We start from the raw sequence: 11176 nt of genomic DNA, 5'->3' as shown, positions 1-11176 counted from the left end.
TTAAATGTTGGCCCCCTTCCCATAAGAATTAATTGTCCCCGACGAAGGTACTTGCAGGAGGAAATGGAAGCAGCGACAGGGGGTTCCAAACGAAATATATTCCCTTTAATTTTTGTCGATGAAGCTCCGGGCCAGTGGAGATGTGAAAATAAGTCCAATATTGCAGATTAATGGGCATTTAGCCTTTTGAAATTAACAACACTCCAGCAAATCTACAAAATACTGTCCTTGGCTGGTACAACCCGGTAATTCTACATATTTCACCTCTCCTGCAGCATGGAGGGGCTTTTCAGCAAGGTATTAATAGCAGGGCCTTGCTCTTAGCGAGGGCTTTTCAGTGGTAAATTGCCACGCTTGTTACAAAGGCATTCACAGATGGAGAAACTGAGGCCCAGAAAGGGAAGCCCCAGGTCAGCCAGCTGCAGAGCCAGGAATAGAAAGCAGGTCTCTTAAGTGCCTATTTAGTGTTCTGTCCACTAGGCCGCAATGCCAGCATTGTGCAGGCTGGCAGGCATGCCCTCCCAGGAGCTCCAGAGTCTGCTTCTCTGGCGTGCAGCGGTTTGGCACCCTGCAAACGCGGGTGCAACTTGCTCCGGTCGTGTGTTAGTTCTTGCTTGGCACGGGTAGAAATGGGAGCTGGCGGGGTGGGGAATTGGGAAAGCCCCCTCCATCCTCCTTGTTGGATTGAAATGACACCTGCCAGACATCAGGCGGGGCACTATTTACCAACACAGTCGGGCCTTAATGATAGCTCTGGCCTGCAGTTGCACGAGGCAAGGGGGGGAGAGGGGGAGTAAAAAACCCGACTGTGTCCCTTTAAATAGACCAGAGAGGGAAGCCCAGAGAGTTGTGAGAGGGAATCTGCCATGCGAAGTAGGGGGTAGAAGGCTGCTGGCCAGTGTCTAGGGCATTAGTAGGGCCCTACCAAATTCAGGGTCCATTTTCATCAATTTCATGGTCATAGGATTTTTAAAATCATGAATTTCATGATTTCAGCTATTTAAATCTGAAATTTCACAGCATTGTAATTGTAGGGGTCCTGACCCAAAAAGGAATTGAGGGGGTCCCAAGGTTCTTGTAGGGGGGTTGTGGTACGGCTACCCTTACTTCTGCACTACTGCCTGCGGAGCTGGGCCCTGTGTTAGCATCTGCCGCTCTCCGGCCACCCAGCTCGGAAGGCAGCGCAGAAGTAAGGGCCACAATACCACGACCCCCCTGAAATAACCTTGTGAGCTTCTGCAACCCCCTTTTGGATCAGGACCTGCAATTTGAGAAACACTGGTCTCCCCGGTGAAATCTGTATAGTAGAGGGTAAAAGCCCACCAAAGACCAGATATCATGGGGAGGAGACCAGAGCTCACGGTCCGTGATGCATTTTTCATGGCCGTGAATTTTGTCTGGCCCTAGGCATTAGATGTGTTCAATTTCCTGTGTGACGCTGAGCGAGTCACCTAGAGACAGATTTTTGACATCAACAGGAGCTGGGTGCTAAATACCTATAACAGTCTTGCCCATCATTGCTCCTTATCTCAGTTTCCCTAGCTGTGCTACTGGGATAATGGCCTGCCTGACCTCACAGTGGCACTGTGAGGATAATTACTTTAAAGACTAGGAGGTGCTCTGGAATTACAATGATGGAGGCCAGAGTAAGGACAACATGGACCCTGCCTCAGGCCCTCAAAGGTATTTCAGTGCCTAACTCCCATAGATATTGAAATCTGGCCCATAGGGAGTCCCAGATCGCCCACATCCCAGGAGAACAGATTTCAACCTGGAGTGAGATGCCAAAATCTCTCTGACTCCGGATGTGGGCCCAGAGCCCTTGCAGTAGACTGGGGAGGGGAGGGCTGAGAGAGCTGGCCGGGGAGGGATCACACCTCCCGAGATGGCCCGTATCCCTTTAAATGGATCTGGAGCCCAAGGCCCAGCGAGCAATCACTCAGCAAACAATCAGATCAGCAGCCGCCTTGCACAGCCCTACGCAGCAGGCTCCTCAATTGCCTCCATTTGTCCGCCTGTCAAGACCCTGTTCCGCGCTGACGAGCCGCCACCCCCCGATGAAAAATCCCCCGACAATGATTGTTTCGTGGGCATCGTGTCTGAGCGGGCGGGTTGGCGGCGGGGGCTGAGGGGGGCGGGGACGACGAATAAAGCAAGCCAGGCAGCACAGTTTGCAGGTTGGGGGTCATAGCGATGAAGAGGTCCCAGGTGCCAGGGCTGGCTACTCCTGCTTGGGGTTCCCCCGGGGGCCTGCCGAACCAGCTGGATGGGCTAGGGAGGACGGCCTTGGCAGAGCTCATCTAGCTCTGCGGCCATTCAGATTTTCTCCCCTTGGGGGGATGGGAGAGCAAACGGTTAAACAACGAGCAGGGCAGCAATCGAGTGCAAGGAGGGGATCAGGCCACAGTGGGCTGGGCGGGTGTGAATATTGGAGAGGGGCTGTGTCCTCATTCACCTAAAGCGATGGCAGCCCAGGGAGCGGGGTAAGGATGGGGGCGTGGGAGATCTAGGTTGAAGTCCCAACTCTTGCTACTGAGCCTGAGGGTGACCTCGACCGCGCTGCGTCATCTCTCTGGGCCTCAGTTTCCCCCATCTGTAGACGCGGGGTAAGGATCCTGTTTAGACTGGGAGCTCTCCGGGGAGAGGGAGCTCTCTGAGTCTGGGCAGCAATGGGGCCTCTGGGTGCTACCATCATGCCCCTAATAACGGGGCCCTCAAATTCAGCTTCTCTCTGATCTTGCCTCCCGCTGGCTCATGTGTTCCCCAATGCCAACGCAGGATGAGAAAATACGCGGGGCGAGTGGATCTGGTTGCGAAAGGCTCGTCAGGAGCGGGCTGTCCCCGCAGAGTGGGGCCGGGGCTGGGCACTCTCTGCAGGGGCTTTGAATCGGGCTGGTACAGGACAGGAGGCTCATGGAGGAGGTGCCTTGTGCTGGCCTCTCCCATCCCAAGTCATCTCTCTGCCCCTGTCACCTCTTGTCCCTGGAATTCTCCTTCCCACTACTTCCCCCGGAGACATGCCGAAGCCGCTGTCTGCCAGGGCAACGCTCCACCGCGGGACCCCTGGAGCTGCGGCACATTCTCCACAAAAGGGGGGCAAAGACTGCGTTCCCGGAAGCAGGGCCGGCTCAGCCAGTCTCGCTGAGACCCGGGGGGGCAAATTTCATCAAAAGCCGCAGCCGAGGCCAGCCAACCCCCTCAGCACTGAGGCCAAGGCTGCTCTCCTCTCGGAGCTGCAGTTCCCGTCCACCCTGCGCCAGCTCTGGGGCCCCCTCCGGACAAACGGTGGTGCGGTGGATCTTTCCATTTTTTCCAGTGCCTTTTGGAACAAGGGCAGCCTCCCGGCAAAGGCCAAAGGAACAAGCCTTGGTGGGCTAGAGCAATAGGAGCTGGCAGTCAGGACTCCTGGGTTCCCTTCCTGACTCTGCCACTGACTCAAACTGTGACCTTGGGCAGGTTCTTCCCGTCTCCCTGTGCCTCAGTTTCCCCCTCTAAGCTAATGGGATAAGAGTACTCACTCTCCTTCATAAGGTGCTCTGAGAACAAAGCATGAAAGCAAAAAGCACTGATGAGTCTATTGTCCCTTAGAGCTGGACCAGAGCCAGCGGCCCAAATGCTTCTGAATTCTGGGTCCGGAGAACCTCTCCTAGCCCTGTAACGCTCCAAACCCCATCATAGCTGGATACTCCCAATACAGGGGTCAAACTCTGTGGCTCTGGGCCTTCCTCTGCTATGGGGATAGACCCTGGGCTGGTCAGTAAACAGTCAGGACACAGCTTTCTTGGGGGGCTGGAATCTTTGGGGCTGGTTCTCTCCTGAGCCCGGTGTAAATCTGGAATAATTCCATTGGCGCCGGGGGGGGTTACAGGGAGAGGCAGATCAGGCCCTTGGCATCCCCAGCAAGTGAATCTGAAATTTGGCCCATGTCTCCAGAGGGGCGCAGAGAGCTGCTTTGCCCCTTGGTCAGAGCCTGACTGACCTGCCGTCCTCTCCTCCACTCCTGAGGCTGGGTAGCCAAGGGCCATGTCTCTGTCTGCTAGTCCCCGAGCTCCGCCTAGCAGCCACCGTGGAGGATTTAGCAGAGGGGAGCCGTGGAGACGGAGGGTGCATTGCGGGAGTTCATTAGCATCTTGGGAAGATACATGGATCATAAACAGCCTGGCCCCGAGTGATTTACGAGCTTCCTCCGACGATGCGATAATTCCGCTGTCTCTGCAGTGACACTGTAATTGACCTAGATGGGGAACTATTTTAAAGGGGACAAATATATATGTAAATAAAACATCTGCCCACACGTGCACCTTGCACACAAAAGCTACGTGCGCAGAGCGTTGCCATGGCAAAGTCAAGCCCCCAAATGTTCGGAAACGGCAGAATTAAGGTTGTCCATAACTCTGTGGGGAGGGCACATGGATGGAGACTAGGATGGATTTTGCTCCCAAACTCTTCCTGCGTCTGCACTGAGCGTGTGCAAACTGAGATTTCCTTGGTGTACATTTTCATAGAGAGAGCAAAAGGCACATCCCGGGCCCCAGGGTGACCCCCTGCAAAGCGCAGGTGGGCAGGGGACTGAAGCTTCTCAATGAAACATGTAAGATGGGCCAAAACAATGTATTCTTTTTGCTAGTGTCATTCAGGGAAACAGCTGAACCATTTTAGCTGAAACATTCCCCAAAAATTTACCCTGCAGCGGACGCCTGGCATGGGAAACCTCAGCCAGACAGTTGTCATTTAGCAAAGTTATAAGCAACTTCAACCAAGACCTTATAATGGGTCATGTCAGGCAATCTTAACTAGAGGCCTTGCAGGAGCGGTGCCTAGAATACACACACACAGTGCAGCTCTGGGAGCCGGGCTGGCAGGACACAAAGGAAACCTGGCAGCTGGCACTGTCAGCGCTGGAGCAGAGGGGATGGCAATGAGATTAAGGCGGAATGGGCTTGGGGGTGGAATTGAATTACCAGCCCCAGCTAATCTTGTTTCCAGGAACCTAATTAGATTGTTTAAACTCTCCGCGGGAGCAAAGGAAAGACCAGATGTATTAATCTCCCAACTAAGTGGACTCTACTTTGCCACCTGGAATACTGGACAGCTTCGGGGCAGGGCTCTGGGGTCTTAGCCATTTCAGTTGGCGGGGGGAGTTGCTCTGTTTCCATTAGCAGTATAGGGCTTATGAGACATGCTGGAGCAGCTCTGCTCCCAGCAGGGGGCAGCGTTGCAGGCGGTGGAAGGCGGAGGAGCTGTATTATCACCATTTCCAGCTCCATCCACGGCATCTCACTGGCTCGGGGCCCTTTTCTGTACGGTGACCCCTGATCTCCCCCTGCCACTGAGCCGAGGTGTAGCTGGGAAGCTCCCACCCATTCAGCAATATGGGAAAGGCAGGGTGGCTTCATTGCACCCCGACCCTTAATTCCTTCTAGCCACTGCGGGTGAGGGTGCCTGGCCAGAGCCGCCAGCTATGCTGGGACATGGCTGTTTGGTTCCTGTGCCACCCCTTCAATCCTGCACCCCCATGCCCTTAAACACATGCACACACGTCCCCACATGCACACATCCCCATGAACACACACGCACACTCGCCCATGCACCACACTGATGCACTTCAACACATGTCGCCACATGTACCTGCACCCATGCACACATGTATCACCCCATGTACTTACACACAGGCACACCCATGCACACATGAATACGTGTCCCCCCCACACCCACATAGCACCCTCTGCACATACACACATGCACCACCCTACTCACACACACTTGCTCACCCACACCTGGCCTCCATGCCAACACAAGGGACTCAGCCTCTAGGGCCTCGCTCGGCCCTTGGGTCCCTGCTTGAGGCACTGACAAGGCCAATTGCCATGGTGGCTTTTGCAATGTGGACACCGGGCAGAGCCCCTCCAAACTCAGCTCACGCCAGGGCCAGCAAACACGCGCCCCGGCTGGTGCCAGCCAGTGTTGGCTCCAAGCCGGGCTCTGGCTCCAATTCCCAGCCCCCAGCATCCCGACCAAGCGGGATCTGCTGGGGGAAAGGGGCAGGAAACCGCCAACTTCAGCCTGGAAACATGGTTTCCTTTTTGCCAGCGCCGCCAAGAACAAAACCACACCAGGCCCTCCTGCTCCCGGTATCGTTATCCCCATCCATCACGCGAAAACAATTAAATGCAGAGGCAATTAGCGCTCCGGCAAAAACAGCTGCAGTGCTATGTATGGCTCGGTTATATTACGCTCATCTATTAATATTACGCTGCCGAGACACTTACAGTAACCAGAGAGAAAACAGGCTGCACAGTGGCCCCTTAGAAAGGGAGGTGGGGAAAAAATCATGATGCATTAAATATGCATCATGAGAAGGCAGCTGACAGTCACCTGCAGGCATGGATGGGGGGGTGGGGAGATGGATGGGCAGAGCCTTGGCAAAGGGGGGATGGGAGACACACCACCTTGGGGGGAGGGTACCCCAGGGCAGCTGCCTCAGGAGGGACCAGGATCAGTTAAGATCCATCCATACTCGGCACCCCTTCACTGATATCAGCAGATGGCCCGGGGGGATCAGGGTCCCCCTCCCGCAGCGATCCCCTTCTTTGCACCATCCAGCCCTGGGAGCTGCTTCACCAGCTGCCCGACCCTACACCCAAAGCCCAGCGCCTCGTCCTGGATACGGCCTTTTATGCGGAAAGGAGGCGGGGCTCTGTGTTCTGGGTGGAACCAGGCCCCTTGGCTCCGCCCTCCTCCCCTCCCTGTATAAAAGGGTCTGTGCTAAGCCTCAGGTGGCCCAGGGTTCCTGGATTTCCCTCTGTAGTGCCCCCCCCACCAGTGGGGCTTCCGGGAGGCTCCATCTGGGAGCCATGGAGCGGCTCTGCCCCAGGCCACTATGCTCCAAGCAAGCGGACAGGCTGGCCCATAGTGCCCCCGGCCAGCTGGCCGTCCGCACCCCGCCACTCTGCCAACGCACCGGAGTCCTGCCTTGAAGTGCCCTTATATTGTATCCTTCCAGTGCTGGGACCCCAATGCCCATTACAGCTCTGGCGGTGCCCCTCAATCCTGACCTGCAGCCCCCTGCTATCCCAGCCCTGGGCTCCCCCTCGCCCAGCTCTGCCAGTGCCCCTCAATCCCGACCCACAGCCCCTGCTATCCCAGCCCTGGAGTTGGAGCAAGTGCCTCTGCACAGGGGGCATTGTGTAATGGGGTGTCTGTATGTTACCAGCCTAGGGCCGGCTGCACTGGAGGGCAGCGTATGTCTGTGGATTGAGATGCCTCCTGCAGGTCTGCATCAGGGGTGGGGGGAGGTGACCCGCTGCTGTTGGTGTTTGTGGGGGCGGGTTCTGTGCGTGCCTCCCTGTGTGTTGCTGGGGCATTGATGGGGGTGCACGCAAAAGCCTGCATATTGCTCTGTGTGTGTGTGTGTGTCTGTGTGCGTGTGTGCACACGGGGCGGGGGCCCTGGTGAGCTGGCATGCGAGCGCTAGGGCCTGTCGAGGGTGGGGGGGCAGCATGTTTCCGCGCAGCAGCCTGTGTCCCAGCTAAGTGGGATCATCTCTTTACTGGGGCTTAAGTTCTATCTATAGGGAAGAAATGGCCAAACCAGCACAAGGTGCTGTCGTATCCCCAGGGGAACATCCTGCCCCCCCCGCCGCCTCCTCAGGGGAACCCGCTGCTCCCCTATCTTCTCCCCAGGGGAACCCACTGCCCCTTTCCTGGGGACCTGCCTCCCCCTTGCTCAGTGGCTGCAGGGGGTAGGGGCGGATGTCCAGAGCCCTCTGATAATTTGAAGAAAGGCTTGAGCAGAGGAGGAGGGCAGGTTAGTGGCCCCTTCCCTTGCTGCATTCACGTGGCTCCCTGCCCTTCCAGATCAGACCCCATGCAACACAGACAGGGTGGGGGGCTGAGATAATACAGGGAATCCCCCCTCCACGCACACAGACACACTCTCCCTTTCAGCTTGGGAGCTGCTGATCCTAACGCGCTCGCTGAGCCCCAGCCTGGGGTCCGATCTGCAAGGGGAGGGCACTAGGGAGCACTGGGTGGGGGGCAGGATTCCCCAGCATCATCTGCCTCCTCCTGGCCCCCGCAGTGGTTGGAGTGCAGGCCCTGCTCCCTCCCCTCCAGCTGGCTTGGCTGGCAGCGCTAACGAGGGACCATATGGGCGGCTTGCATCAATCTGCTGGGGCCGCTCGCCTCTCTGCTCCGTAAGCCTTTAAACCCCCAAATCCCTTCAATCTCCCTGTCATAAGCTCCCCGAAGCTCAGACATGCGCTCCATTAGCCAGACCCACAGGCTGGCCGGACTGGGCCCAGGACTCCTAGGTTCTATTCCCAGCTCTGGGAGGGGAGGGGAGGGGAAGGGAGGGGAAGGGGGTCTAGTGGTTCGAGTGGTGGGGTTGGGATCCAGGACTTCTGGGTTCTATTTCCAATGCTGTGAGGGGCATGGGGTCTAGTGGTTACAGCGGGGGTGGGGTTTGGGAAACAGGATTCCTGGATTCCATTCCCAGCTCTGCCACTGACTTGCTGCACTGCCGCCCCGTGCCTCAGTTTCCTCATCTGAAGAGTGGGGCTAATGGTACCAACGTAGCTCCAGGGCAGGGGGCGGGGTTAATCCATTGGGATGGAAGGGGCTGGAGAAGCCCAGGCTAGAATCTCCCAGAGTCCCTAGATCAGGGGGCGGGCGTCACTGTGTATAACATACCACTTCCCCCTCCCCTCCATGTCTGCAGTGCTTGGGTTCTTCTAATGCACCCAGCCGTGTGGGGAGGGGGGACCCCAAACTGGTGGGGGGCAAGTGGGGCCACAAGGGTGGCACTCACAGATCACACACCCCTTGGGTCCTTCTCCAACCCCAATTCTCGCCAAGCTGGGGGCCAGGAGCACTTTGGGACATTGGCTTTGCAGAACAAGAACCAGGACTATTCACCCCCACCCCTCCCTGTATCCTGCCTGGCCCTACACCTCCCAGGGGACGGGAGCACACGCTGTGCCCCAACAGGGAGTCAGGGTGCTTTCTGCATTGTACCCTCCAGCTGGCTCAGCACATGGCTCTCCCTTTAACCCCACCGTATAAACTCCCTGTCTGTTGCCACCTCTTGGCTCCTGTTTTATGCTGAGATTGGAAGCTGGCTGGAGCAGGAACCATCCCTTCGCTCTGGGTTTGTACAGGACCTAGCGCCAGAGCTGGGCTCCTAGTCCTTGCTGCAGATGAAGCCCGTTACTTCTTGTCCTACCTTCAATGGACCTGGAGAACAACTGATCTTTAAAAACAGCCCTTAACATCTCTGAAGACTGTTCTCAGGTCCCCCCTCAGTCTTCCTTTCTCCCTCCACCCGGCCCCAGCTTCTGCAGGAGCTCGGTCTTCCTGTGCCCCTGATGATTATTGGGTGGTCCATGCCCCTGCTTGCCCCCCCTTGCGCATGCCCCTGACTGCATTATATCATTGGCTCACATTCAATTTGTGATCCACCACTACCCCCAGATCCTTTTGAGCCGTCCCACAGCCTAGCCAGGTATTTCCCATTTTGCACTGGTGCTTTTGATTTTTATAGCCTAAGTGTTGCTCTTTGCACTGGAGAATTCATGAGAAGAAAGACTAAGACCCACCCCTATGAAATTGTTTTAAAAGTCCCGGAAACCTTTTACTGACTTCTCGGAACAAGAATAAAAGGAGCAGAAATGGCACCTCTCTCTTTTTGTCTCTCTCTCCTGTACTAACAAATATTCAAGTGTAATTGAATTGTTATTGCAAGCTGCTCAGTGCTATGGTTTAATTTGACTAAGAAAATTGTTTGCAAAACATACATTTGTGGAATTTTTCATCTCTGTTGTACTTAAAAGCACTGAAACTTTATCCGATGATGTTCCACAAGCCTCCTGGAAAAAAAAAAACTTATGAAAATGAATGTTCCAAATAGGATATTTGTAAGGGGTACTAATAAAAGTTTGCTCTCAGGCAGTGCTTTTTATCAGAGGATTTCAAAGCACTCCACAATCACTTAAAGATCAGAGTGTTCCTGGGAGCGAGGTGTCATTAAACCCACTTTAGAGGCTGGGTTAAAGAGGTTCCCATTGACTTGCCCAAAGTCAGGCTATGTGCCAAGTTAAGGAATAGAACCCAGAAATCCTGATTTGCAGCCCCCCTGCTCTAACCCGACCCGTCCCCTCCGCTCTAACCACTAGACCCCACTCCCCTCTGAACGCCAGCAACAGAACGCAGGAGTCCTGCTTCCCAGTCCCCACTGCTCTAACCACTAGATCTCCTAGCCTGTTTGTCTTCTGCCCTACAGCTGCTTCATTTAAGCATTGTCTCATCCCAGTCTGACCTCAGCTCTCCCCTGATTTGAACGTTGGAATCATTCGTTTTTATTATTAATTAGATTGGTTTTTAGCGCCTTTCATCCTCACGGAGCCCTTGCGGCACAGAGCCCATCTCCTCCCACCCAACCTGCCGGAGCAGCAGCAAGGAATCATTCTTCCATACGTCTGTTGCTTCCACTGCATTGATTCCTCGCCTCTGCTCGGCTTCGTGAAGGCATCCATCTCCCTGGGCGTTAGGGATGCTAATGAATTCAGGGCCATGCGTGCGACTCAGACACACTGGCAGGCAACCCACAGCCCTGAGCGCAACGCACCTGCCCACCCCAAACTTCTTCCCCCCCGTGCATTCGAGCTGACCTTTTCCTGACCCATCATTCGCGCCCAAAAAGCATGTAAGGACCAGGCTGATAAAGGTATTTAGGCACCTAACTCCCATTGGCATAAAGCCTTTGAGGATCTGGGCCTACATGGCTCTCTGCGGCTTTAGGTGCCTAAATACTTTGTCAACCTGGCCATGTCTCTTTAAAGCAGGGGCTGTCTCTTTGTTCTGGGTCTTGTCAACGCCTAGCACAATGGGATCCTGGTCTGTGACTGGGGCGGCTATATGCTATCGCCACACAGATCAATAATGATGATCATAATTCATTAATGCCAAAGGGAGAACAAGGGCTTCTGTCTTTGTCTCACAACAGGACAAGGGGGTGGTGGATGAAAGGTGCCCTGCTGAGCCGGTCAGAGAGGAGCCTTTTTCACACCCGGAGGATTAGCCAGCGGAACTCACCACCACAGATGGGCGCTGAGGCCACAAAGTCAGCATGATTCAGAGTGGGGTTGGATGTTTATGTGGCTGACAAGACGAGCTGAGGT

The sequence above is a fragment of the Dermochelys coriacea genome, chromosome 24 (assembly GCF_009764565.3).
Source record: "Dermochelys coriacea isolate rDerCor1 chromosome 24, rDerCor1.pri.v4, whole genome shotgun sequence".
Lineage (NCBI taxonomy): Eukaryota > Metazoa > Chordata > Testudines > Dermochelyidae > Dermochelys > Dermochelys coriacea.
The sequence above is the reverse complement of the archived record's forward strand: the minus strand, read 5'-3'. Positions refer to the sequence as shown.